The 27113-nt window shown below is 42.2% G+C and overlaps 1 protein-coding gene across 1 annotated transcript in view; it reads left to right on the forward strand.

The window, feature by feature from the left end:
* Positions 1 to 2840: 2840 nt before the first annotated feature.
* GTF2E2 (general transcription factor IIE subunit 2) overlaps positions 2841 to 27113 on the forward strand; it is a 381513-nt gene continuing 357240 nt past the window's right edge. The window contains exon 1 of the mRNA XM_050802546.1: positions 2841 to 2852. The gene's annotated coding sequence lies outside the window, so the exon portion shown is untranslated. The remainder of the gene's footprint in view (positions 2853 to 27113) is intronic.

The raw sequence follows: 27113 nt of genomic DNA on the forward strand, positions 1-27113 counted from the left end.
AATTACAAGAGTGAGCCACCGCGCCCGGACTTTTTTTTTTTTTTTTTTTTTTGGCAAAGTCTCACTCTCTTACCCAAGCTGGAGGGCAGTGGCACGGTCTTGGCTCAGTGCAACCTCCCCCTCCAAGGTTCATGCGATTTTCCCACCTCAGCCTCTGGAGTAGCTGGAACTACAGGTGCATGCCACCATGCCCAGCTAATTTTTGTCTGTATTTTTTAACTACTGTTTTATAAAGTATTCCTGAGGCTGCAGCAAGGCATCCTCTAAGCAGCTTACTCTGTACCTTTTCTGAACCTGTATGTACCTCTATTTTTGCATGCATACAAAAATACAGTGTATGTGTTATTAATTCATAAGCTCCAGGGAAAGGACCATGTACTATTCACCATGATATGTCTCTCTCTAATGAAATGCCTGGCAGATCATAGGTGTGCAGCGTACGTTTGCTGAGTAAGTGCAGATCACTTATCCAACTGTGTCTTAATACAAAAGTTATTTCTTATTCTGGATAATTTCTAAGAGTTGACTTTTGGTTTTGTTGTTTTTTTACAAAACTTTGGTTATATGTATGGTCATCTGGGGTATCTATAAATCAGGCCTTAAGCTAGATGGGTGCTCATAAATTCTCAGATCTGTATCCACTGTTCTGTTAATATTTGCTTTGTGTTTCTGTAAATAAGCATGATGTGACAATTCATCCACTGTGAAGCAAAGGACAGAATTGCTACACCCTTCCTTTATACCACTGATATTGACAGGTGGACACATTAATCATGATGGCAATAAATACCAGGGAATACAAGCATGGGCCCAGAAGAAGGCTGCCAGCGCTGAGGAGTCACAAAACACACACACACACACACACACACACACACACACGCACACGAAAGACTCCTTATCACCTCCAATTCCAAAAGTGCGAGGCAAAGATCTACTGGCTTGATGCTGCTGTTGTCCATATGTCTCTCATTTGTTCTCCCCCTTCACCCAGAGGACCAACTGCTCAATTAATTAGGGAAGTCTCTTGGAAGAGCTGACAGATGCACCACTATGATAATCACCCTCTTTGGTCATGGTAGTGGAAATTTTGGGGTTCTCCTCTCAGATCCCTTTGGATTCTTTTTACCATTTCTAAGGACACTCCCCCCAGCTTCTGTGTCCTTTTGCTTTTGACGGCCCACTCCTGTGATTCTCTTTAGAGCACTGCCCAAGGACTGCAAAAGCTGATTTGTCCACACTTACAGAGAGACAGTAGTGCCTGGGAGGTTACCACTCCCTGGAGGGGCCTATAGCCAATGACTGGTGTGGTATGAGAGTGTGTGTGTGTGTGTGTGTGTGTGTAAGCCCATCTTCCTAGTCTTGAGATGGTTGACCTTCAAAGGTAATTTTCACACCAGTGGTTCCAACAGGGACATGCTGACGCTGAGGCTTTGCCCCTGATTACACACTTGCTTCATTTCTTCCACTTGCATGTCCTGCTTCCCCATTTTCTTATGGGTTTCTCCTGGGAGCACCTCAAAATTAAATCATCTACTCACAAATCCTTATCTCAGTGTCTGCTTTTGGGGAACTGAGCCTCAGGCAATTGATTCTAACAGGGGCCCTAGGAAGCTGATTCTGGCATGGACTTCTGGAGCTGGGCCACTTGCCTGCTATATGGCAACTGGGACTCCCTCCTTGGTGGCTAAGTGGAGGGTTGATAGCCCCTGCCACATCGTAGAACTGCAAACACTTTCACTGTGGTGAAATGGAATGTGACACAGAAGGACAAGAGGCACTGGTGCCTATAATGTCTCTGTTGTTTGAGGAGTATGAGGGAAATGGTGACTGAAAGAACTGTGAAATTAGTTGATTGTTTCTGGGCATCTGATCTGGTTTTGTATCCCCACCCAAATCTCATCTTGAAATGCAATCTGAATTGTAATTCCTACGTATTGGGGAAGGGACCTGTGGGAGGTGATTAGATCATGGGGGCAGTCCCCCCAAACCATGCTGCTCTCATGATAATGAGTGAGTCTCACAAGATCTATGGTTTTATAAGCTTCTGGCATTTCCCCCTGCTGACACTTCTCTCTCATGCCGCCACGTGAAGAAGGACGTGTTTGCTTCCCCTTCCACCATGGTTGTAGGTTTCCTGAGACCTCCCCAGCCATGTTGAACTGTGAGTCAATTAAATCTCTTTCCTTTATAAATTACCCAGTCTCAGGTACGTCTTTTTTAGCAGTGTGAGAATGGACAAATACAGTATTGCTGAGGCATTGAGGAGAAAATGATAGCCTCAGCTTTGAAAGTCAGAAGGGCTCTGAAACACCACGTAAAGACACATTCATTTCCAGAAACCAGAAGACACAGTGTGCTGAAGACCAGACCCTGAATCGTAGGAGCAACAGAACTTCAGAGAAGGCTGAATTTGCAGCCTCATCAAGCCATAAGCAAGGCCTTGTCAGGGAAGGAGTGTGAACTTGAGATTTGGGATGACAATATCCAGGTGAATGCACTTGAGAACCTTGGAACCATCTGGGTCTGCAGAAGGGACCACTTCCCCTTGCTAGAGGATAGAGACACTGCCCCCCACCCCCACCCTTCCCATTGCTTGCCTGGAGACTATCTAGAGGCCTCAAATGAGGCAGATGACTTGTGCTCCTTAAGACAATACTTACCCTCCTCAAGTTCAGCAGCCCCCTCCCCTCCTGGCCACTAGACCAATAAGGCGGCATGATTCTCACTCTGGCCTGTTTGGGGCAGTGCTGGCCCTGCCAGGAAAAGAAAGGGAGTGGTACCCAAAGGAGCCTCAAGGCTTGGCAGATATGTCTGGGAGTGGGTCTTGAGGGTGCTAGAACAAGTTGGGGGCAGTCTGCTAAGCTGGATAAAGGAGATTTTTAATATGAGGACATTATCCTGTCACTTGGGATTCATGTCCAATCTCTCAGCAAAGTGATAAGAGTGGAATTTTAAAAGCTTGGAGACTAGGCACAGTGGCTCGTGCCTGTAATCCCAGTGCTTTGGGAGGCCGAGGTAGGAGGATCACTTGAGGCCAGCAGTTCAAGACCAGCCTAGGAAACAAAGTGAGAACTCATCTCTCCAAAAAAAAAAAAAAAAAGTTTTGAAATTAGTCTGGCATGGTAGCACATGTCTGTAGTCCCAGCTACTCGGGAGGCTGAGATGGGAGGATCGCTTGAGCCCAGGAGGTTGAGGCTGCAGTGAACGGTGAGTGTACCACTGCACTCAAGCCTGGATGTCCGAGCAAGACCCTGTCTCTAAAAATTACATAAATAAATAAAAAGGTCCAGAGAAGAGAACCTATCAGAATGAGTTTATTTAAGATGCATGGACCCACCAGCTGTCTTTGTTCCTTGCAAGGGCCCAGAGCACTCTCCAGTCACTTATACCATAAGGAATGTGCTAATGAGAGGGGCACCACACTCTTGAGACACTCAGTTGTGGGGCCCTCCATTGCCTAGAGCTGATAGTTATGAAACTCTTCTCCCTAATGGGGATAAGACTGTGGAATAATAGATGCCAACTGGTAGCTCTTAACCACCAGAGACAAGGTGAACTTAGTTATCATATTGGTGGACAAGACTGGAATCGTTCATGGATGGGCCAGTTCATTGGCATGAACCACAAATGGACTGGGCTGCACTATAGTTTCATGCAGGAGTGGTTCTGAACGACAGTGATGAAGGAAAATCCTCCCAGTGGGCTGAGTTTCATGCAGTTCATCCTATTATGCACTCCGTGTGGAGGAAGATTAAGTGTTCTGGAAAAAGGATATCAAAGTCTCTTGGGCAGAGAGATACCGTGTTGCAGAAAAGGGCAGTAGAAAGAGTCTACTCCAGCATGGAGGAATAGTTTCATATTGACATTGTTTAGAATTGCCACTGCTCAGTAATAATAACACGCTAGCTGACTTGTATGCATTTTTATTATTTGTAAATTCTCTGCAGACAATACACACCTTTCTTGCCTGCACAAGAGTGGACCACTTCCATCACCATCCCCCTGGCTCGCCGCTTGCTCATAAGCTCTGGTGAATAATTAACTTGGTTAGTGAGAGGGCTGGAAGAAGCAAGACTGGGAACATGAAAGTTTGGAGGCCTATCAGAGTAGGCTCAAAGTGTGAGGATATTTGCATGCCCGATGAACGCCCACCAGTGTGGATCAGTTACATAAGAGGCATTAAACAACTCAGGGCTTCCCCAGACAACCTGTATTCCTGACCACCTGTGCCTGAACAAAGATAGACTCCCCTCTTCAATGCTGATTTAGCTATTGTTGCTGCTAAATGTCTTGTCTATCCGTGGCAGACACTGACACATCTCTTAATATAATATGATGCTTTCCCTTAAGGAGACTAGCCAGCCCCATTGTGGCAAGTAGATCACCCCAGATTCCTTCTACCCTGAAAAGGGCAGTGATTGATCTTAACTAAGATTGACAGTTCTCTGGATCTGACTTCCTTGCCCGTAATACCACAGGATCCCACCTAACAGAGCTACAGACCAAGGAACTCACCTAACAGTGAAGGAGTCACAGCATGGGCCCATGACCACAAGATCCATTGATCATACCACAGACTACATCATCCAAGTATGGCTGGCTGAGAGCACTGGAATGCTCTTAAAGATGCAACTATGGGACTGGGTGCTGTGGCTCACACCCATAATTCCAGCATTTTGGGAGGCCAAGGCAGGAAGATCGCTTGAGCCCAGGACTTTAAGACCAACCTGGGCAAGATAGCGGGACCCCATCTCTACAAAAGAATGAAAAAAAATAGCCAGGCATGGTGATGCACGGGCCTGTAGTCCCAACTACCAGGGAGACTGAGGTGAGAGGATCACTTGAGCCCAGGAGATTGAGGCTGCAGTCAGCTGTGATTGTACCACCTCACTCCAGCCTGGGAGAGAGCAAGACCCTCTCTCAAAAACAAACAAACAAACAAGCAAAAACAAAAGATGCAACTATGGCACTAGCTAGGAGATGATTGGCAAGATCAGGGTTCTATTTTTCAGAAAATGGTATATACTTTAAACTAGTGGCCAGTATATTATATTATGCCCCATAGGTAGAGCAGAGGGGCCCAGAAACCAAAGAGTGAACATAGAAGTAGTACTGCTATCAGTTTTCAGTGAACCCCCTGGGGAATTTATCTTTCTTGTCTCTACAAGTTTAGATTCTGTGAGTCTAGATATCCTAGTTGCCAAGAGTGGGAATGTTTCCACCAGAGGACACCATAAGAGTCCTAATAAACTTAAAGCTGTGGCTGCCACATGGTCATATAGGGTTTGCTATGGTTTGAGTGTTTGTTCTCTCTAAAACTCATGCTGAATTTGGTTGCCCTTGTGATGGTGTTGGAGGTGGAACCTTTGGGAAGTGATTGGGTCATAAGAGTTCCATGCTTACGGTGGGATTAATGCTGTCATAAAAGGACAAATTCAGTCCCCTTTTGGCCTCTCAGCCCTTCAACCTTCTGCCATGTGATGACACAACAAGAAAACTTTTGTCAGATGCTGGTACCTTGATCTTGGACTTCCCAGAATCCAGAACTGTGAGAAAATAAATTTCTATTTATTATAAAGTATAGTCTCAGGTATTCTGTTATAGCAACGCAAAACATAGTGAGACTGAGTTCCTCTTGTAATTACTAACCTAGCAGTGAATAATCTAGCAATCAACGCTATTCATCTTAAGGAGATCAAGCTGCTGCTAGAGTGAGGCAAGAGGAATATCTCTGGGACTCAAAGGACCCATTGGGGCATTTCCTGGTGCTCCTATGCGAAATCTTAACTGTAAGTGGGCAGTTGCAGCAAAAATGGCCTGGTAAAGTTCTGGTAATCATGTGCTCAGACCCTGTGGTTCACCTCATCAGATAAGGCACCAAGACCAGCAGAAATACTCATAGTATGAAAGAATCTAGAATGAGTGGAAGAAGAGCGATGATGAATAACAGTTATGACCCAAAACCAGCTTCAACATTGGGAGCTTCAGCTGATCTCACCAATATCCCTCTGGTAAGTTTCCCGCCCCTTGCAGAAATGTGATGAGCAGCCACCATCATGAAGGGCTTCTAACAGGATGGAATGAACTTAAGTGAAACTCAAGTAGGTCCATTAGAATGAGTGACTGGTAGTGATTATTGCTGGTGGTGATTTACCCAAATCCCTTACAATTCCTTTTTCTTTTCTTTTTCTTTTTTTTCTTTTTTCTTTTTTTTTTTTTTTTTTTTTTTTTTTTTTTTTTTTTTTTTTTTTTTTTTTTTGAGACATGATCTCGCTGGAGTGCAGTGGTATGATCAGGGCTCACCATAGCCTCAACCTCCTGGGCTCAAAAAACCCTCCTGCCTCAGCCTCTCAAGTAGCTGGGACTGCAGGTTTACACATTTACACCTGGCCAACTTTTGTATTTTTTCATAGAGATGGGGTTTTGTTGCTGCCCGGCTGGTCTTGAACTCCTGGGCTGAAGCAATCTGCCTGCCTCAGCCTCCCAAAGTGCTGGGATTACAGGCATGAGCCACCTCGCCTGGCACCCTATGATTCCTTAATTCTGTGTGCTCCTCTCTCATTTTCTGTATTCTTTTGTTCTTAATGGCTTATGCCTGCAACTTTCTTAATACAACTGCCTGACAGCTATGGAGCCACTGCCCATTGGAAAGCCCAATGTGCCTGGGAGTTTACATCCCAGGAGAAGCCCTTAACCAGTGACAGACTGGTGAAAGAACGTGAAAGTCAACCTTGCCTCGAGTTTCCACAAATTCTTAGAGCTCCCTATGGGATCATGCTGAGGCTAGCAATATATTTGTGGTAGGCAGAATTCTAAGATGGCAGCCAATGAATGACCCACACCCTTGTATGATCCCCTTCCCTTGAGTGTATGCAGGACCTGTGAATAGGATGAAATACCACTCCTGTGATTATGTTGCAGTATATGGAAAGAGGGAAAAGATTTTGCAGATGTAATTAAGGTCCCTAATCAGTTGACTTTCAGTTCATAAAAAAGGAAACCATCTTGAGCAGGCCTGACCTGCTCAAATGAGTCTTTCAAAGAAGGCTCAGGCCTTTCCTGAGATTAAAGAGATAATCTTTTGCCTGCCTTGAAGAAACAAGTCACTGTGAGTTCTACAGCTGCAAGGAAATGAATTCTACCAACAGTCATGTGAGCTTAGAAGAGGACCTCTAGCCTCTTGATGACACCTTGATTACAGCCTTGTGAGACCCCATGTGGAGAACTCAGTTACACTGTGCCTGGACTTCTGACCTTCAGAAACTGTGACTTAATACACCATTATGTCAACCACTAAGTTTGTAGTGCACAGCAATAAGAAATTAACATAGTACCTGAATTCTTGCCTTTTCTCGGCTTTCCTTTCCCTGTCCTGTATCCACCACTCCCTCACCAGTTTCTCCTGGAAGCATTTCTTTAATAAATCACTTACACATGAATCCCTGACACAGGATGTGCTGCTAGGAGCTCAAACCTATAACAGTCACCTCCCTTCTCAAGTATATCTTCAGCCACTGCTCAAAAATAGCCTCATCTCATTTTCCTCTCTCCATTCCTTTAATTTAGTTTTTGTCCTCAAATGCTCTCTTCTTGAAAAGTGTAGCTTTGGAAGTACAGTTAGCTAAGGTCACTTGCTGCCTCATTTAGAATCTGTACAAAAGAAGGACATGACAGTGGAGAACTCTGTCCAAGTTCCCTCTCTTGGCAAAGAGTTCTAAGGTTGAATTGAAAACAGGCCCATCTAAACCAGGCACAGTGGTGTCTACCTGTAGTCCCAGCTGCTTGGGAGGCTGAGGTGGGAGGATTGCTTAAGACTAGGAGTTGCAGACCAGTCTGGGCAACATAGTGAGACCCCATCTCTAAAAAAAAAAAGAAAAGAAAAAGAAAACAAACCAATCTAGTCTGTCCCAAGGGCAAAGGCAGAGTTCCATTTGATAACAATATGAGGTATAGGAGGTAGACATCAGAATTGTGTCCAGGGAAATTTTTAGTTTGGGCTGCGTTTTATATCCGAAATGGGACATCACATCAGTGATACTTGTGGCAAAAATCAGAATTCAAGTAACTGAGCAAAGGAGAAGGCAGACACCAATGAAAGGGAGCTTAAGGAACACCCCATCAGAATTGGCCAAGCAAAAGGAAGTAATATGAGTCAGGCATGATGACTCATGCCTGTAATCCCAGCATTTTGGGAGTCCAAGGCTGGAGGATCACTTGAGTTCAAGACCAGCCTGGGCAACATGGCCAAAACCCGCCTCTACAAAAAACACAAAACTTAACTGGGCTTAGCGGCATGTGCCTATACTCTCAGCTACTCAGGAGGCTGAGGTGGGAGGATCACTTAAGGCTGGGAGCTTGAGGCTATAGTGACCTGTGTTCTCGTCGCTGCACTCTATCTCAGCAATAACAACAACAAACAGGAAGTAGTCTGAGTAAATTACATTTGTAGTAGAAGCCAATTTTCTGAAGTTGGTTTTTACCCACTCCTGGCACATCCTGTGTGGGTTAGTTTGATTCATTAAAAGGAGCCAGAATAGGATAAAAAGAAAAACACAGTTGACCTGACTTTTTCTGACTTCTTTTTCTAGTCCAGTTTCCAGCTCAACATTGGAGTTCCTTCAATAGCATCCCTCACAGATCTTCAAACAACTAATTCAATATTGAAGTAATGAAATATTCATTTTGGGACACCTCTGATTAGCAGAACCCTATTCTCCATAGTGAGCCAAGTCAGCCTCCTATGACTGCCATTTAGTCCTCATTCCAGTCTTTGAAATGGTTGCAGAGAAGTCCATTCCCTCTTCCACTTGCCAAGTGGCAGTCATTGCTTACTCAGGTCCTACCCTCTGCTGACTCAGCCTTGCCCATTTCTGAAACCCATGAAAACGCAGTCTGGCAAGAAATGGGATGCTCTCCCCACTCATGAGCGGACTTTGGAAATGATAAACCAGAGGTGAAGAGAGCCCTGGATGTCTATGTGAGCACTGAGCAGCAGCCTGCCCATGTCCCTTGCCATGTCCCAGCAAACAGACAGCAGACACACTCACACACTGACTGCTCCCTGGATAGCCAGTCTATCTGATTGGTCTACTGAGGTTCTCTGTCTCCATGCAGCTTCCCCACTGGAAATGAAGCTTGATGCTGTTCCCAGCTTGGTAGACTACAATCCAAATTTCCTTCACCAAGTCTATTCCACCCTCTTCCCTTTAGGACTGTTTGTATTCTTTGCAATGGTTCTATTTGACAGTCCTCCTTGACTGACAATCCTGGAAACCTCCCTGAGCTGAGAGTCACTGCTGCCCAGACATCCTGCCATGATGCCATGCCCATTGCTCTCAGAATCAAATTTTCCCCTTAGGGTGTACTGCGAATGTAGATTCACCTGGAGGTACCACATCCCTGTGGACTTGCTGCTGTGTCTGCACACCTTTTCCCCAAGGGGAGTTAATGCACCTGCTGGGTCCTCCACAGCACTGCGCTGTCAGCCCCTGGGTCATGGATCCCACTAGTTGAAATGTTCCAGCGTGCCATGCACCTCCGACTGTGAGTTATGACCTAGGAGTGAGAGGAAGTTAGAACTTGAAGGAATCTTAAAGATCATCTTATCCAGGGTTTTCAACTCATTCTCTGAATCACATACCTCAAGGAAAAATACAAACCATAGTGGGGCATACTGAAACCAGTGAGTTAAAGAAACTATTGACAAACAGAAATTCTTGAGTTTACAGGACAGTAGAAATTGTTGAGTGCAGAGGATGGCAAAAACAAAACCATTTACTACAACGCCAAAACCCACTCTGCTTGTGAGATTTTAAAAACTGGCTGAAATTGGTTGGAACCAATATGGCCAACTAGAGTCTGTACAGAATGAGCTTGCTGATGTCACAGCCCAAATTTCCATCACATATTTCGTGCTAACTCCTCCCAAATTTGCATATATGATCCATGAGGCAGCATGAAGAGATAACTGCATGCCTGAAGACTTTCCTGACCTCTTCCCTTTCCTTCCACCAATCGCCTACGAATCCCCAAATGCACCCCTAAACCTTTTCTTTTCTTTTCTTGTTTTTTTCTGTTGTTGTTGTTGTTGTTGTTGTTTTGTTTTTTTGAGACAGAGTCTCGCTCTGTCACCAGGATGGAGTGCAGTGGCACAATCTCAGCTCACTGCAACCTCCTCCTCCTGGGTTCAAGTGATTCTCCTGCCTCAGCCTCCTGAGTAACTGGGATTACATCCATGCACCACCACACCCAGCTAATTTTTGTATTTCTAGTAGAAATGGGGTTTCAACATGTTGGCCAGGATGGTCTCAATCTCCTGACCTCATGATCCACCCACCTCGGCCTCCCAAAGTGCTGGGATTACAGGCTTGAGCCACGGCACCCAGCCTAAACCTTTTCTAATAATATTACTATCTTCAAGTTATCACAGGGAGATAGATCCAAGCTAGACTCCTGTTTCTTTGCTGGTCACCCTGCAATAAAAAGCTTTTATTTTCTCAAAACCCTGGCGTCATAGTACTGGCTTCTAGCACATCTGGCAGCAAGTGCTTTTGCTCAGTAGCAATGTCTTCTTTTCATAGACAAGGAAACAAACCCAGAGGCTAAGTGCCCTGCCAAAAGTCTTACGGCAAGTTTTGATTAAAAACTAATTACAAGACACACAGTAGCATTTTGGGTGTCATTACTAGTAACATTCATTTGGATCTTTTTTCTATCAACTTATACAAGGAAAACAATGCAAATATATACAGACACTAGGGCATTTTGGCAATTTGGTTTTAAACCAGTGTTATAAGCTGTTTTTTTGTTTGTTTGTTTAGATGGAGCCTTGCTCTGTCACCTAGGCTGGAGTGCAGTGGCATAATCTCGGCTCACTGCAACCCCTGCCTCCTGGGTTCAAGCAATTTCTCCTGCCTCAGCCTCCCGAGTAGCTGGGATTACAGCCACACACCACTACACTTGGTCAATTTTTGGTATTTCTAGTAGAGACGGGGTTTTACCATGGTAGCCAGGCTGGTCTCAAACTCCTGACCTCAGGTGATCCACCACCCGCCTTGGCCTCCCAAAGTGTTGGGATTACAGGTGTGAGACACTGCACCAGGACTGAACTGTATTTTTCTTAATCAGTCTTTTTCGAAGAACAAAATCACATTGTACTACATTTTCCTCATGTTCTTATCTAAAGAGCATAAGATTCTATTTTAATTAAAGCTAGAGATACAGAATGACCAGAAATGACTGAGAGAGAGCAGGACTGAGACTGAAAGATAGAGGTGAGACTGGAAAGTTGAGCAGAATTCCTTGAAAGAAGATAGCAGGAGATCTCGGTTGAATGCAAAGAGGGTCTTAAGGAAAATGCAAGAGCACCGATTAGCCTGCAAGGGCTGCCGTAACAAAATATCACAGACTGGGCGGCTTCAACAACAGAAATTTATTTTCTCGCAATTCTGGGATCTGGAAGCCCAGGATCAAGGTGCCTGCAGGGCTGGTTTCCACTGAGGCCTCTTTCTGGCTCCCAGATGACCACCTTCTTCCTGTGTCCTCACATGGCCTTTCCTCTGTGCTTGCAAGGAGAGAGCTCCAGTGTGTAGAGTGCAGTGGCATGATCGTGGTTCACTCACTGCAGCCTCAAATTCCTGGGCTCAAGTGATCCTGCTGCCTCAGTCTCCCGAGTGGCTGAGACTACAGGAGCATGCCACCACATCCGGCTAATTCTTTTGTGTTTTGTAGAGATAAGGTATCACTGTGTTACTTATGCTGGTCTTGAACTCCTGGACTCAAGCAATCCTCCAGCCTCAGCCTCCCAAAGTACTGGGATTACAGGTGTGAGCCACTATGCCTGGTATTTTCCTCTTCTTATAAGGACACCAGTGCTATCAGATTAGGGTCCCGCTCTTATGATCTTATTTAACCTTCTTTATCTCGTTGAAGGCCCTATCTCCAAATACAGTGGCATTTGGGGTTAGGGCTTCAACATATGAATTAGCAGGGGCGATTCAGTCCACAGCAGGCACTCTTTCTGCTTTTGTCAACATTATGCACTAGCCTCACTTCTTTTCTTGAAAGTTGTCTTCTGCGCTCATAGGAGAGAGGCAAAAAAGAATTAGTGTTTGCCAGGGCAAGAACTGTGCCACTATGATACAGCATACATTGTACGAGTACTGGGCTTAGCAGCCTCCAGGGAGCATGCAGTGCCTGAATTCACCTCCTATTCCATTTAAAATGCAATATAGAGGCCTTGGCCACTCTTCATCTTCTTGTGACAACTTGCTCTGCATTTGACCAAATCAATTATTAACAAACTCCCAACCTTACTCATAATTTTGATCAGGCTTTGCTGTCACTGGATAAATTGGTTTTATTTTCTTTTTTGGCAATACTGCAGTTTTGCTACATAGAGTTACATTGACAGCATATATATTAAAACCAGACCGACAGATTGTTGATATCTGATACAAAAGAAAAATGATAATATTATGAAGGCCACTTGTAAATGCCAGATTAAATTTCTCCTTTGGACACTAAAGTTTATAGCAATAATTATGTTCGTTAATTTTATCAAGCTATTTATATAGAATATTCTTCTTTTTTATTAAAAAGTTTAGTGGTGAAGGGTGGCAGAACATGCCACTCCAAAATATGCCACTTTTGGCCAGGTGTGGTGGCTCACACCTGTAATCCCAGCACTTTGGGAGGGAGGCAGGTGGATCACCTGAGGTTAGGAGTTCAAGGCCAGCCTGGCCAACAGGGTGAAACCCCGTCTCTACTAAAAATACAAAAATTAGCCAGTCATGGTGACGTGAGCCTGTAGTCCCAGGTACTTGGGAGGCTGAGGCAGGAGATTTGCTTGAACCCGGGAGGCAGAGGTTACAATGAGCCAAGATCGCGCCACTGTACTCCAGCCTGGGCAACAAAATGAGACTGTGTCTTAAAAAAAAAAAAAAAAAAAAAAAAAAAGCCACTTTGGCATAAGAATTATTTTGAGCTGAAGGCACATGAAAAGTAGCAGATATAAAAGGGGCACTCTGAGGTCACTCTTTTTTTTCTGTACAGGAGAAAAAAAAATTTCTTATCACCAGGGGCAGAGAGTCAAGGCTGACAAAACTCTGTATAAACAGATCTTGTTAAAATAACTCTTGTCTGGCCGGGTGCGGTGGCTCACGCCTGTAATCCCAGCACTTTGGGAGGCCGAGGCGGGTGGATCATGAGATCAGGAGATTGAGACCATCCTGGCTAACACGGTGAAACCCTGTCTCTACTAGAAATACAAAAAAAATTAGCCAGGCATGGTGGCGGGCACCTGTAGCCCAGCTACTTGGGAGGTTGAGGCAGGAGAACGGCGTGAACCCAGGAGGCAGAGCTTGCAGTGAGCCGAGATGGCACCACTGCACTCCAGTCTGGGCGACAGAGCGAGACTCTGACTCAAAATAAATAAATAAATAAATAAATAAATAAATAAATAAATAATAAATAACTCTTGTTTTATTTTGCCTTTCCATACATTTTAGTTACTTACTCACAATTGCCACTCTTTGTTCAACCTACGATACAAGTATTTGGGATCTGCCTCTTCTTTGGTTGCTAATTTTCTTGTGGGAACTTCCATGTACATGTAAAATAAAATCTGTATGCTTTTCTTTTGTTAATCTGTCTTATGACAACTGAATTTTCAGGCCTAACCTGAGACTCTAAGAGGGCAGAAGTAAAGTTTTGCCTCCCTGCAGTTGGAAAGATAATACATGATGTTGAAAAAAACTTTCTGGGTGACATCAGCAATGTGGCAGAATAGGAAGCTCCTGATTCTCCCTCCACCCACAGACACACCAAATAAACATCTATTGATGGGTTAACTCCTTCTGGGAGAAAGTTGGAGACCAGTTGAGAGACTCCTACCCACCGGGCAACTGAGAAAATATCTACATCTTACCAGTAGGAAGAGCTGAGGCACACTTGGGAATGGGCCCCACCATGGGCACTGCGTCATCAAATTGGGAAAGGAATACCCAGCTCTTCCCTGTGGAGAGGAGGATTTGCACCTCACATACAGCACCCTAACTCTGAGGTCCCATGGTTTGGTTCTTAATTCATCGATTCTGGGAGCAAAGGGGATTAGATGCAAGACTGCAGGGAAGAAGCAGCAGTTTTACATGGATTCTCAAGGACTTCCAAAGGCTTCCTACCCTGGGAGCAGTGCAGAGAAGGATCTTTAAAAATACCTTTGTTTCTCCCTGGAAGGGGTTCATAACACACTCTCTCAGTGGCTACTTGGCAGCCTGGCTTCTAACTAACTTGCATCAGGGAGTTAAAGGGATACACTAGTATTAAAGCATCCCTGCCTGCCTGAGAAGCAGGTTGGTACTTCCTGAGCTTTCTCGCCCAGTTTACCCAGGAATAACTCCACGTCTATTAATTCCTCTTGGAAGGAGTTGGTGCACACATCAAGCATCCCAACTTTTATAGCTTCCACCCAAAACATGGCATCGTAAACTTTCCAGTTCTGGGGGGCAGAGGGGACTGGCATACACATGTCTCTTTAGATCACAGAAAAAAGTGACAGTTTTATACAGGCATATAAGAACTTCCAGGGTCTTTACCCCCAGGAGCAGTGCAGAAAAAGGGCTTTAAAATGCAGCTCCTGGTTGGGTGCGGTGGCTTACACCTATAATCCCAGCACTTTGGGAGGCTGAGGCGGGCGTATCACCTGAGGTCAGGAGTTCGAGACAAGCCTAGCCAACATAGTTTAAAAAAAAAAAAAAATTAGCCGGGTATGGTGGCAGTCGTCTGTAATCACAGCTACTCGGGAGGCTGAGGCAAGAGAATTGTTTGAACCTGGGAGTCGGAGATTGCAGTGAGCCAAGACGGCACCATTGCACTCCAGCCTGGGTGACAGAGCAGGACTCCATCTCAAAAAACAAAAACAAACAAAAACAAAAAAGCAGCTCCTTGTTTCTCCCAGGAAGAGGTTTATGCTATGCATCAAGTATCCAAACTGTTACAGCTACCTCCCAGAGGACTCTATCCTGAGCCTCTTAGTTCTGGGAGCAGAAGGGATTAGGCATATATGAGTCTTCCTAGATCATAGAACAAAGACGGGATTTTAAACAGGCTTGCAAACACTTCCAGGGGCTGCATCCTGTTGGAGTAGTGCAGAAGAGAGGTGGAGATGTGCAGCTCCCATTTTCTCTTTGGAAGGGGCTTACAGTATACACCTCCCGTGGCTGGCTACTTGATGGCCAGGCTTCTAATGAATTTGCATCAGGAAACTAATAGGACAAACAATAGCCCTTATCAGCCAGAGCCAGATCTTGGCATTTCCTAAGCCTTCCTTCTGGCCCACCCTAGTGATAAATTCAGGCCTATCAATTCTTCCTGGAAGGAGTTTGGCCCCACACCAAGTGCCGCAACTTCTATAACTTCTCCTTATTTGAATTAATTAATTTATTTATTTTATTTTATTTTTTGAGATGGAGTCTCACTGTGTTGCCCAGGCTGGAGTGCAGTGCTGCAATCTCAGTTCACTCCAACCTCCATCTCCTGGGTTCAAGTAATTCTCCTGCCTCAGCCTCCCAAGTAACTGGGACTACAGGTGCACACCATCACACCCGGCTAATTTTTGTATTTTTAGTAGCGACAGGGTTTCACCATGTTGCCGAACTCCTGACCTCAGGTGATCTACCTGCCTCGGCCTCCCAAAGTGCTAGGATTATAGGCATGAGCCACTGTGCTCAACCTATAGCTTCTCTTTAATGACCTGGATCTGGGAGTCAATGGGCTTTGCATTTCTGAGTGACCCTAGACCACACACTACCTAGAGGTGGATATACAATGGACCCACTTGCAGCAGCTATGTTCCCAGGATCAGAGGGTGCAACCTGAACATGAGTACAGGCATTTGACACAAATTCTCTCCCCATCTTAGTGCAGAGAGAGTAAGAGAAAAATGCCTACACTCAGTTTCACGATGAAGACAAAAGGAACTGGAACACATATTCAACACCCCCAGCTACCTCTAGAGAGTCTAGCTCTTACCTTCTTACCTCACCAGTCTTGAGGTACTGACAGAAAGTAACACATCCTAAGTTCCAGGGGGGCCACCAAAAACAGAGATAGCAATCTGGACAAACACAAAGATTTGACGGGCGCTGAGACCCAATCTCTACAAAAGAATAAAAAATTAGCCGGGGGTGGTGGTACATGCTTGCAGTCCCAGTTATTTGAAAGGCTGAGGTGGGAGGATCCCTTGAGCCCAGGAGGTCAAGGCTGCTGCCATGAGCTAGGATTGTGCCACTACACTCCATCCTGGGCAACAGAGTGAGACCCTGTCTCAATCAATCAATCAATCAATCAATAAAATATCTGGCACCTTAAAATATCCTGCATGAGGCCAATCTGACAAGACTGGGAGACGTAATTGTCTTATGTAATATGTAGTAACCAACACAGAGAGTAAAGGAAAATGAAGAAATAGGGCAATATATTTCAAATAAATGAAGAAGATAAATCTCCAGAAACTGACCAGAGTGAAGTGGAGATATGTTATTTATCTGACAAGGAATTAAAAATAATGGTTGTAAAGATGCTCACCAATGTCAGGAAAGCCACACAAGAACAAACTTGTGAGAATTTGCTTTGTTTTTTGTTTTGTTTTTTATTTGAGATAGGGTCTGGCTCTGTCACCCAGGCTGGAGTGAAATGGTATAATATTGGCTCAATGCAACCTCCACCTCCCAGCGTCCAACTATCTTCCCATCTCAGCCTCCCCAGTAGCTGGTACTACAGGAGCATGCCACCATAGCTAGCTAATTTTTATATTTTTGGTTGAGATGGGGTTTGGCCATGTTGCCCAGCCTGGTCTTGAACTTCTGGGCTCAAGCAATCCTCCTGCCTCAGCCTCCCAAAGTGCTAGGATTGCAGATGTGGGACAGTGTGCCCAGCCCAAACTGAGAATTTTAACAAAGAAATAGAAAATATTAAAAAGTACCAAACAGAAATCATAGAGTCAAAGAATACTATAACCGAACTAAAACATTCAATAGAGGCATTCAACAGCAGACAAGAGCAAGCAATGGAAGAATTGATAAACTTGAAGACAGGTCACTGGAAATTGTACAATCAGAGGACCAAAAAGAAAAAAAATTTTTTTTAAGTGAGGATAGTTTAAGAGACTTATGGGGCACCATCAATCATAACAATATACGCATTATCAATGTACCAGAAAGAAAAGAGAGAGAGAATGAGACAGAAAATATATCCAAAGAAACAGTGATAGAAAACTCCCCACACTTGGGGAGGAAATAGAAATCCAGATTCAGGAAGAACAAAGGACACAAAATAAGATAATTCCAAAAAGACCCACACTGAGACACATCATAATCAAATTATCAAATTAAACACAAAGAGAGTTTTGAAAGCAGCAAGGGAATAGCAAATTGTTACATACAAGGGAACCAACATAAGATTATCAGTGGATTTTTCAGCAGAAGCCTTATGGGCCAGAGGGAGTGTGGGGTGATATATTGAAAATCCTGGAAGAAAGAAAAAAGTCAACCAATAATATTATGCCTGACAATCCTGTATTTCAAAACTGAAGAGGTGATAAAGACTTTCTCAGACAACCAAAAACTGAGAGTTTATCACCACTAGGGCTGACTTACAAGAAATGCTAAAGGAGTTTTCAAACAAAAGAAAGAGGATGCTAACTAGCAACATGAAAACATTTGAAAGTAAAAGTAAGTACATTGTCAAATTCATAACACTCTAACACTGTAATGGCACTGGGTAAATCAATTATATCTCTAATATAAAGGTTAAAAGGTAAAACTGTTAAAAAAACAACTAAAGCTGCGAAACTTTGTTAAGGATATAAACTATTACAACTGCAAATTGTAACATCAAAAACACAAAATGTGGGCCAGGCTAGGCACAGTGGCTCATGCCTGTAATGTCAGCAATTTGGAAGGCCAAGACAGGAGGATCATTTGAGCCCAGGAATTCAAGACCATCCTGGGCAACACAGTGAGACTTTGTCTCTACAAAGAAAATCAAAAATTTAGCCAGGTATGGTGGTGTATGTCTGTAGTCCCAGATACTCAGGAGGCTGAGGTGGGAGGATTGCTTGAGTTCAGGTGGTTGAGGCTACAGCAAGCCATGACTGCACCACTGCACTCCAACCTGGGCAACAGAGCAAGACCCTGACTCAAAGAGAGAGAGAGCGAGAAAGAGAGTCAGGAACGGTGGCTCATGTCTGTAATCCCTGCATTTTGCGAAACTGAAGCGGGAAAGTCACTTGAGGCCAGGAGTTCTAGATCAGCCTGGTCAACATAGCAAGATCTTGTCTCTACAAAAAAACTTAAATATTAGCTGGGTGTGGTGGTGTGCACCTGTAGTCCCAGCTTCTCAGGAGGCTGAGGCAGGAGGCTTGCTTGAGCCCAGGAGTTCAATACTGCAGTGAGCTACAATCATGCTACTGCATTCCAGCCTGAGTGACTAAACAAGACTCATCTCCAAACACAAAGAAACAAAAACACAAAATGTGGGGCAAAGGGAGATGAAAGTGTAGAGTTTGTGTATGTGATCCAAGTTAAATTGTTATCAGCTTAACATACTAGTTATAAAGTGTTGCATGTAATTTTCAGGGTAACTACAAAACAAAAGCCTATAATTTAAAAAATCCAACAACCCAGGAATATAAAGTAAAAAATTAAATCTTTTTTATAAACTTTTAAGTTCAGGGGTGCATGTGCAGCTTTGTTAAAAAAAATAGATCTTACCTACATTCTCTACCCTTAACTACTTCACTCTCATGCACTATGGAAAATTATTGTTAATTATTGTATGTTCTTCTAGATTTCCTACTAAGGGCACACACACACACACACAACACACACACACACAGAGACAGAGAGAGAGAGACAGTTTAGAATGTTGATAATTGTTGAAGCTGGATAATGGATACATGGAGGCCCATTATTCTCTTTATGGATTTAAAAATATTATAAACATCCTTCAGTGTGCATGAATACAAAAATATCTATCAATTTTTTTCATGATTATATAGCGTTACATAGTATGAATGTGTTCTTTATTTATTTTGAGACAGAGTCTTGCACTGTTGCCCAGGCTGGAGTGCAATGGTGTGATCTCAGCTCACTGCAAACTCCACCTCCCAGGTTCAACAGATTCTCCTGCCTCAACCTCCTGAGTAGCTGGGATTGTAGGTGCCTGCCACCAGATCTGGCTAATTTTTTTTTTTTTTTTTTTTTTTTTGTATTTTTAGTAGAGACGTGGTTTCACTATGTTGGCCAGGTTGGTCTCGAACTCATGATCTCATGATCCTCCTGCCTCAGCATCCCAAAGTGCTGAGATTACAGGTGTGAGCCACTGCACCCAGCCTGTGTTAGAATTTTTATTCTCCTTCTAGTGAGTGTTAACTTTTTCTCCCCCCTCCTTTTTTTTGTTTTTATAAATTATACCATGATTCTTATTCATATATTCCTTCATTAATTCAAAAATATTTATGGAGGGCTTACAGTCTGTTAGGCTCAGATTTTCATCATATTTTTCTATATATACATAAAAATATTCTAGTCTTTACTCAGCAAAGTAGGAACTATATTACTATTTATATTTTGGTATAATAGATAAATTTATTAGTTCTATTATCAATGTATTTCAATGTATGAATTAAACATTTAGTTATTTTTAATAGAAATAATGTTCCATGTATAGCACCATTTACAAAGGGAGGCTTGCAATAGGATAATTGGGTTTTCCATATATTATGTCAGATTATGCCTGGTATCCCTCCTTCCTGCTACCAACCTTCTACCCTAAATCAGGAGACACTGCATCAGTAGGGTTAATTCTAATTTAGGAAGAAGATATTCAAGGGATTCTAAGCCAAAAATACTGAATTTGATATCATTACATCTACTATTTTGCACCTCTAATATTTTACCTAAGTTGTAATGACTAGCATTCTTCTCTCTTGTTCCACATTCCTGATTCTTATCTTGGTCACCTTTCCAGGCTGGCAGTCTTTTTTAGGACTGGAGACCTGAATTGTTCTCCATTGTTGGTTCCAGTGGTTGACGTACCTACTCGAATCTGTTTTCCATTGCCTCCAGAATTCTCCCATATTTACTCCACAAGCCTCTTAAAGCACAGGTTACTCTGCATTTGGACTATCCTGAATCAATCCTGTTGGATTTTCCAGCTGTCTTAAAAACGTTGTTCTGCCTACTGGTCTGGCCTTCTTCCCATCCTCCCAGCCATGCTGTTGCATCTGTTATTGCAGTGTAGCAGGATTGATAAGCAATTAGAGAGACTGACAGGGTTGAGGAGGATATTTATTATTTAGGTGCACTGGCCCAGTCAGATTAACATCCAAAGGACTGAACCCTGAGCAAAGAGTTAAGTTACCTTTCAAGCATTTCGTGGGGCGGTACAAATTTGGCTCAACGCAACCTCCACCTCCCGGGCTCCAACTATCTTCCCATCTCAGCCTCCCCAGTAGCTGGTACTACAGGGGCATGCAACCATGCCTACCTAATTTTTGTATTTTTGGTAGAGATGGGGTTTTGCCATGTTCCCAGCCTGGTCTTGAACTTCTAGGGGGAGATCTCTGCAGGGGGAAGCATATTACAGACACAAGAAACAAAGACAGCTATTCAATTAATTGAGACATGCATTACATCATTTCTTACTTTTCAAGGAGAAATAATATTTTATGACTTGAGTTTATCTGTCTAGTGACCTTGCAGCTGCACAGCTAGAGAAACAGGGTCTTCACAATGCCTGGGAAAGGAGGAGAGATAAGGTTTACGAGCCACAGAAAAACAGGCAGTTAATTTTTAAAGAACTCCAGCTTTTTCTTTTTCTCAGGGGGAATTGGGTTTTTTTAACATACAACTGAGTTTTTGCTTACACATTCTTTAATTTCTTTTAATTCCTGTTCCAGCAGGGCCTATGCCACCTTTCAGATCTAGTTCTAGGTCTGTAGAGCTTCTCATCTAGCTGGGGTCTGGATCCACAAAAAGACTCTAAAAGGCTCAAAAGACCATTCTCCACATTTATCAAAACATTTCATACATGTTTCTGGAAATGTAAAGAAAGTATAAAGGAAAAGTTGTTCTGCAGAAAGAGAAGTCAGTAAATATCAAATTACAGCAGTTCAGGTGAGGCTGGGAAAGACTTCATGTGTAAACAGAGATAATGACAGTCATGAGTGATCTCATGAGGAAGGTTAATGATGAGTTTTCCAGAATAATTGCACTTGCATCATGTTGTTAGTAAATAATCAATTCTACAAAATAGAGATCCTTGACCAAAATAAAATTTAAAATAGAAGCTATCAACAAAAAGATAGCTTTTTTAAAAAGTAATTGCCTGGAGATATTAAATAACATCTCTAGCTCCTGGATAAAAGATAAATTAAAACTGAATTTACAGATTATTTAGAAAAGCAACAATTATAGTTCTCCTTATCAAAACTTTTGGGATACAGCTAAAGCCATATTCAGAGAAAAATTCAAAGCTGTATAAAACAGGAAAATGTGAAAATTGATCAATTATCTCAAGAAACAAACAAACAAAAAATCCTAACAAAAGTAGAGCCAATGAATGTTCTAAGTATTACACTAAAATGAGAAACCATAAAGGAAAATATTGACAGGTTTGACTACAAAACTTATTTTTAAACTCTAAAGCAAAATATGCCATACATAAAAACAAAATACAAATGACAAACTGGGATAAAAACTTGCAACATATGCCAAAAATACAACAATACACTGAATATGTACAAATATATTTTAAATCAATAAAAATGAACAAACACATCAATAGAAAATAAATGGGGATTAAACAGAAAATTTCCAAGAAGAGATGCTAAGAAGCAATCACGCAGATGAAAAGATACTTAACTTCACTAGCAATCAAAGAAATACAAATATAAATAACGTTTTTTAAATGTATGAGGCTAAGAAAAATTCAGAGGAGGGATTCCACCCAGAACTGGCATGAGAATGAGAAAACTGGCACTCTCCTCTGCTGTTGATAGAAGTGTAAACTGATGCAAATTTTATTTTGGAAGGTTGATTTTGACAATATGCCTTAACATTTAAAACTTGCATATTAACTCATTGAAGATAGTGGTCTAAGCAAATGTGTTTATCTCATACCTGTCAAAATCTCATTCAAGTGATAGAAAATACATAAAAGGAAGTTCCTTGCCCAATATAGAAACTGTAACTAGAAACCTGCAGCCCAAAATAAAGGCCTGATGCACAGCTGAGCACCACTCCCCACAAGGGTTTCTAGGAGAAACTCCAAGTTCACAGTGAGTTGGAGCCGGAGTGAGTCATGAAATAAGATAATTAAATATACTGTTTGCGTACAGAATACCTGGTTGAGGCATTTGCTTCTAAGTTAGGTATGATGAGAATAAATTTCAAAATGAATTGGAAGACCAACGGAGACAGTGAGACTTTGCAACTCCGCAACAGACACAAAGGAAAAAAAGGAAGTGAGGCAATGTGCTGGGTGAAATATACTATACACTCTGTCTCCAAGTTAATGTCTTACTACGGCAAATGAAGGGCCTGAGCTTAGCTGGTCTTTATACACCTGTGCAATCTGCACCCGCTCTGAAAGGAATCCTGTCTGTCCGCACATTCCTGCCCACTCTCCTCTAGAACCCTGTCTCCCCTCCTCATCATGAGAAAAGCTATCATAGAACAGACCTCCAGGATTGGAGGCGCTCCAGGCCAGCTTGTGTACTGCACAATCTCATCTGTCATTGAAATGTATGCACGAACAACCTAGAGTCCCCAGACGTTCAAAACAAAACAAGAGCATACATAAAACATTTATGATAAACAAGCAGAGGAACCCCCTCTAGAAGAAAGAAGTATTTCAGGAAGAGAAGAGACCTAAAAACTTCTAGTTACTGTCCTCAGGGAAATTTGAAAACTCAAAGAACCTGCAAAAGATACAAGCTGCTATTAAAAATAAATAAATAAATAAAGGATAAAAAGATGGGTCATACACATGTACCCATTTAATAAGAACTGGGTGTAAATAAAATCAGAACACATGGCCAGGCGCGGTGGTTCACGCCTGTAATCCCAGCACTTTGGGAGGCCGAGGCGGGTGGATCACGAGGTCAGGAGATCGAGACCATCCTGGCTAACGCGGTGAAACCCCGTCTCTACTAAAAATACAAAAGAATTAGCCTGGCGTGGTGGTGGGTGCCTGTAGTCCCAGCTACTTGGGAGCCTGAGGCAGGAGAATGGCGTGAACCCGGGAGGCGGAGCTTGCAGTGAGCTGAGGTCGCACCACTGCACTCCAGCCTGGGCGACAGAGAGAGACTCCGTCTCAAAAAATAATAATAATAAAAATAAATAAATAAATAAAATGAAATCAGAACAAGTTATTCCAAATTTAAAGGAAAGGATCTGAACTCTGAGTGAGAGAAACTGTAGCCAGGGCAAACAGAATTGCTTTTCGGGAAAGGAACGAAAATAACTCCCAAGGAAGCATACCTAAGGCATTTATTTTTATTTTATTTTATTTTTCGAGAGGGGGTCCTGCGCTGTCACCCAGGCTAGAGTGCAGGGACACCGTCACAGTTCATTGCAGCCTCGACCTCCCAGGCTCAAGTGATCCTCCCACCTCAGTGTCCTGAGTAGCTGGGACTACAGGCACATGCTATCACGCGGGGCTAATTTTTGTATCCTGTGACATTTTTAAGAAACTTGTTTTCTGAAGGGTTTCAGTGTGAAATCTACCCCCCAGAGTTTTACTTTTCACTTGAAGAATTTGTAGCATAGTAGAGCTAGATAATATTTGCTGAAGAACCAGAGGATACATCAAATACGTCCATTGCCTTCTTCTTAGATTTACATTTATTTCTCAAATCTCTTGCTTCTTAGGCATAAGGTCAGTAATTTATGGGTTGGACTAGGATTGAAAAATCAATCCCTAAATCAAAATATTTATTCAGTGCCATATATATGCTTAGAACTCTGTATAACAAAAATCGTATTCAGCTAGCAGCATTAATACAAGTACATCTCTTTCCGAAGAGGTGCAAAAAAACCCCTATGAACCCTATGGAAGAAGAAATCTTCTGCTAAAAGTAAGCCTTTTTTAAAAAGTATTTCAGAAATTTTTTTCTTTTACATGGTTATTTTCAGTGTGTAAGTCTTTTGTACTATTTTATCATGATTTTGTAGGTAAAAGAATAACATGCCTATAAGACTAAGAAATGTAATCCTTTAAACCTATTTTTTAGATAACATTTACACACCATAAAATTCAGCCTCTGAAACTGTGTATTTCAGTGGCTTTCAGTATATTCACTATGTTGTGCAACTAACAACACTAATTCCAGCACATTTTTATCATCTCAAAGAGAAACATATCCATTAGCAGTCATTCACCATCCTCTCCTCGCCACAACCAGTAATCTACTTTCTGTCTCCCTGGATTTGCCTATTCTGGACATTTCATACAAATGAAATCATACAATATATGATCTTTTGTGCCTGGCTTCTATCACTTTGTGTAATGTTTCCCAGGTTCATTCATATTGTAGCAATGTATCAGAACTTCATTCCTTTTTATGCCTGAATAATATCCCATTATGTAGATATGCCACATTTTTTTTTTTTGATCGGTTGATGGACATTTGGGTTGTTTCCACTTTTTGGCTATTATAAATAATGCTGCTATGAAAATTCATGTACAAGTTTTGTGTGGATGTATGATTCCAATTATCTCAGATGTACAGTGGGTATATATTGTGGGGTCATATGGTAATTCTACATTCAGCTTTTTGAGGAACTGCCAGACTGTTTCCAAAACACCTGCACCATATATTTCTTTCTCTCTTTTTTTGTAGAAATCAAAATATTTATTCACATAATTTTAAACTAAAGTTGAAACTAATAAATCTTCCATGGTAATGATTTAAGTGCAAGTAATACTTGGCTTTCTTTCACATTCATTTCTTTTCTCCTGAGTGGAGGCATATCAGTTATTCTTGAACAAGTCAATACAGCTCTGCAAAAGGGAGACATTGTTCCTGGCATGTTTTATTTCCAGTTCAGACATTTCAATTAGATTCTTTCTAAATGCTGCCACTCTCTTCCGTTTGAAATTTATCAGTTCTTTTGCAGATTCAGAAAGTTGTTCAAATTTCCGGCAGCACTCCTGCCAGTGTGCCTCAGCCAACTTGACATCTTTGCTCTTTAACTGGGCCTTATCCAGAGCTTTGTGTGAGTTCTCATAGTCAATGAGGGCTTTGGCACCTGCACCGTATATTTCTAACCAGCAGTATATGAGAGTTCAAATTTCTCCACACCCTCACCAATACCTGGAGGTTTTTTTGTTTTTTTTTTTTTAAACTTTTATTTTAGGTTCAGGGTTAAATGTGCAGGTTTTTTATACAGGTAAAGCCATCCACAGGGGTTTTCTGTACAGATTATTTCATCACCCAGGTACTAACCCTAGTACCCAATACTTATTTTTTCTGATTCTCTCCCTCCTCCCAGCCTGCACCCTCAAGTAGACACCAGTGTCTGTTGTTCCCCTCTTTGTATTCATGTGTTCTTGTTACTTAGCTCCCACTTATAAGTGAGAACATGCTGTATTTGGTTTTCTGTTCCTGCATTAGTTTGCTGGGGATAATAGCCTCCAGCTCCATCCATGTTCCTGCAAAGGACATGACCTTCTTTTTTATGGCTGCATAGTATTCCATAGCATATATGTACATTTTCTTTATCCAACCTGCCATTGATGGGCATTTAAGTTGATTCCATGTCTTTGCTATTGTGAATAGTGGTGCAATTAACATATGCATGCATGTGTCTTTGTGACAGAATAATTTATATTCCTTTCTCACCAATACCTGTTACTTAATGTTTTTTATTAAGGAATTTACACTTGTTATATATAAATTTAAGTTGAAATTTCAAACTGTGATCATGCAAATGCTCTTCAGGTACAAACTACATTCCTCATAAAGACAGGATTTAGAAATAAGGAACCCAAACCCCTTGAAGGAGACAGAATTACAGATCTGAGTTTGAACTCTGCAAGCTCTGTGACTTGAGGTAACTGCCTGAACCTCCATTTTACTTCCCTAATATGATGACAATAATAATTCCTATTTCCAGAATTGGAGCCAGGATTTGGGGTACTGAATCTCATACAATTTGAGGACCCATATTTAAGGAAAAGAATAGAAAATCATGAATACAAAATTAGGTATACGTTATGTCTTAGCCAGCTCAGGCTGCTATCACAATACATCTTAAACCGGGTGGTTTAAACAACAGACATTTATTTTCTCATAGTTCTGGAGTTTGGAAGCACAAGATCAGGTTGTCAGCATAGTCAGGTTCTGGTGAGGGCCCTCCTCCTGGCTTACAGACAGCTGTCTTCTCACTGTGTCCTCAAACGGCAGAGAAAGAGAGCACTTTAGGATCTCTTTCTTATAAGGGCACTCTTCTTTTAAGGGCACTAATTACAAAAATTAGCCAGGTATGGTGGTGCATGCCTGTAGTCCCAGCTACTTGGGAGGCTGAGGTGGGAGAATCAACTGAGCCCAGGAAGTTGAGGCTGCAGTAAGCCATGATCACACCATTGCACTCCAGCCTGGACGATGGAATGGGACTCTGTCTCAAAAAAACCAAAACAAAACAAAAAAAGAAAACTACAAAAAGTATAACACCCATAAAGAAGTAATCATGCTTTTTTCCCTTTCATACAGTGTATATTAACATGATTACTTCTTTTTTTAGTTGTATTTGTCTCTGGTAGGCAGCTTAATATCTGATATGAACCAAAAAATCATATGGAAATTTTTTTTAAAGATTATATTAGTGGAATATATTAAAGGGTAATGGCAATGCCTAGAATATTTAGAATTCTACATAGATTTAGGTCGGGTATGGTGGCTCACACCTGTAATCCCAGCACTTTGGGAGGCCGAGGCAGGCAGATCACGACGTCAGGATATCGAGACCATCTTGGCTAACATGGTGAAATCCCGTCTCTACTAAAAATACAAAAAATTAGCCAGGCCTGGTAGTGGGCGCCTGTAGTCC

The sequence above is a fragment of the Macaca thibetana genome, chromosome 8 (assembly GCF_024542745.1).
Source record: "Macaca thibetana thibetana isolate TM-01 chromosome 8, ASM2454274v1, whole genome shotgun sequence".
Lineage (NCBI taxonomy): Eukaryota > Metazoa > Chordata > Mammalia > Primates > Cercopithecidae > Macaca > Macaca thibetana.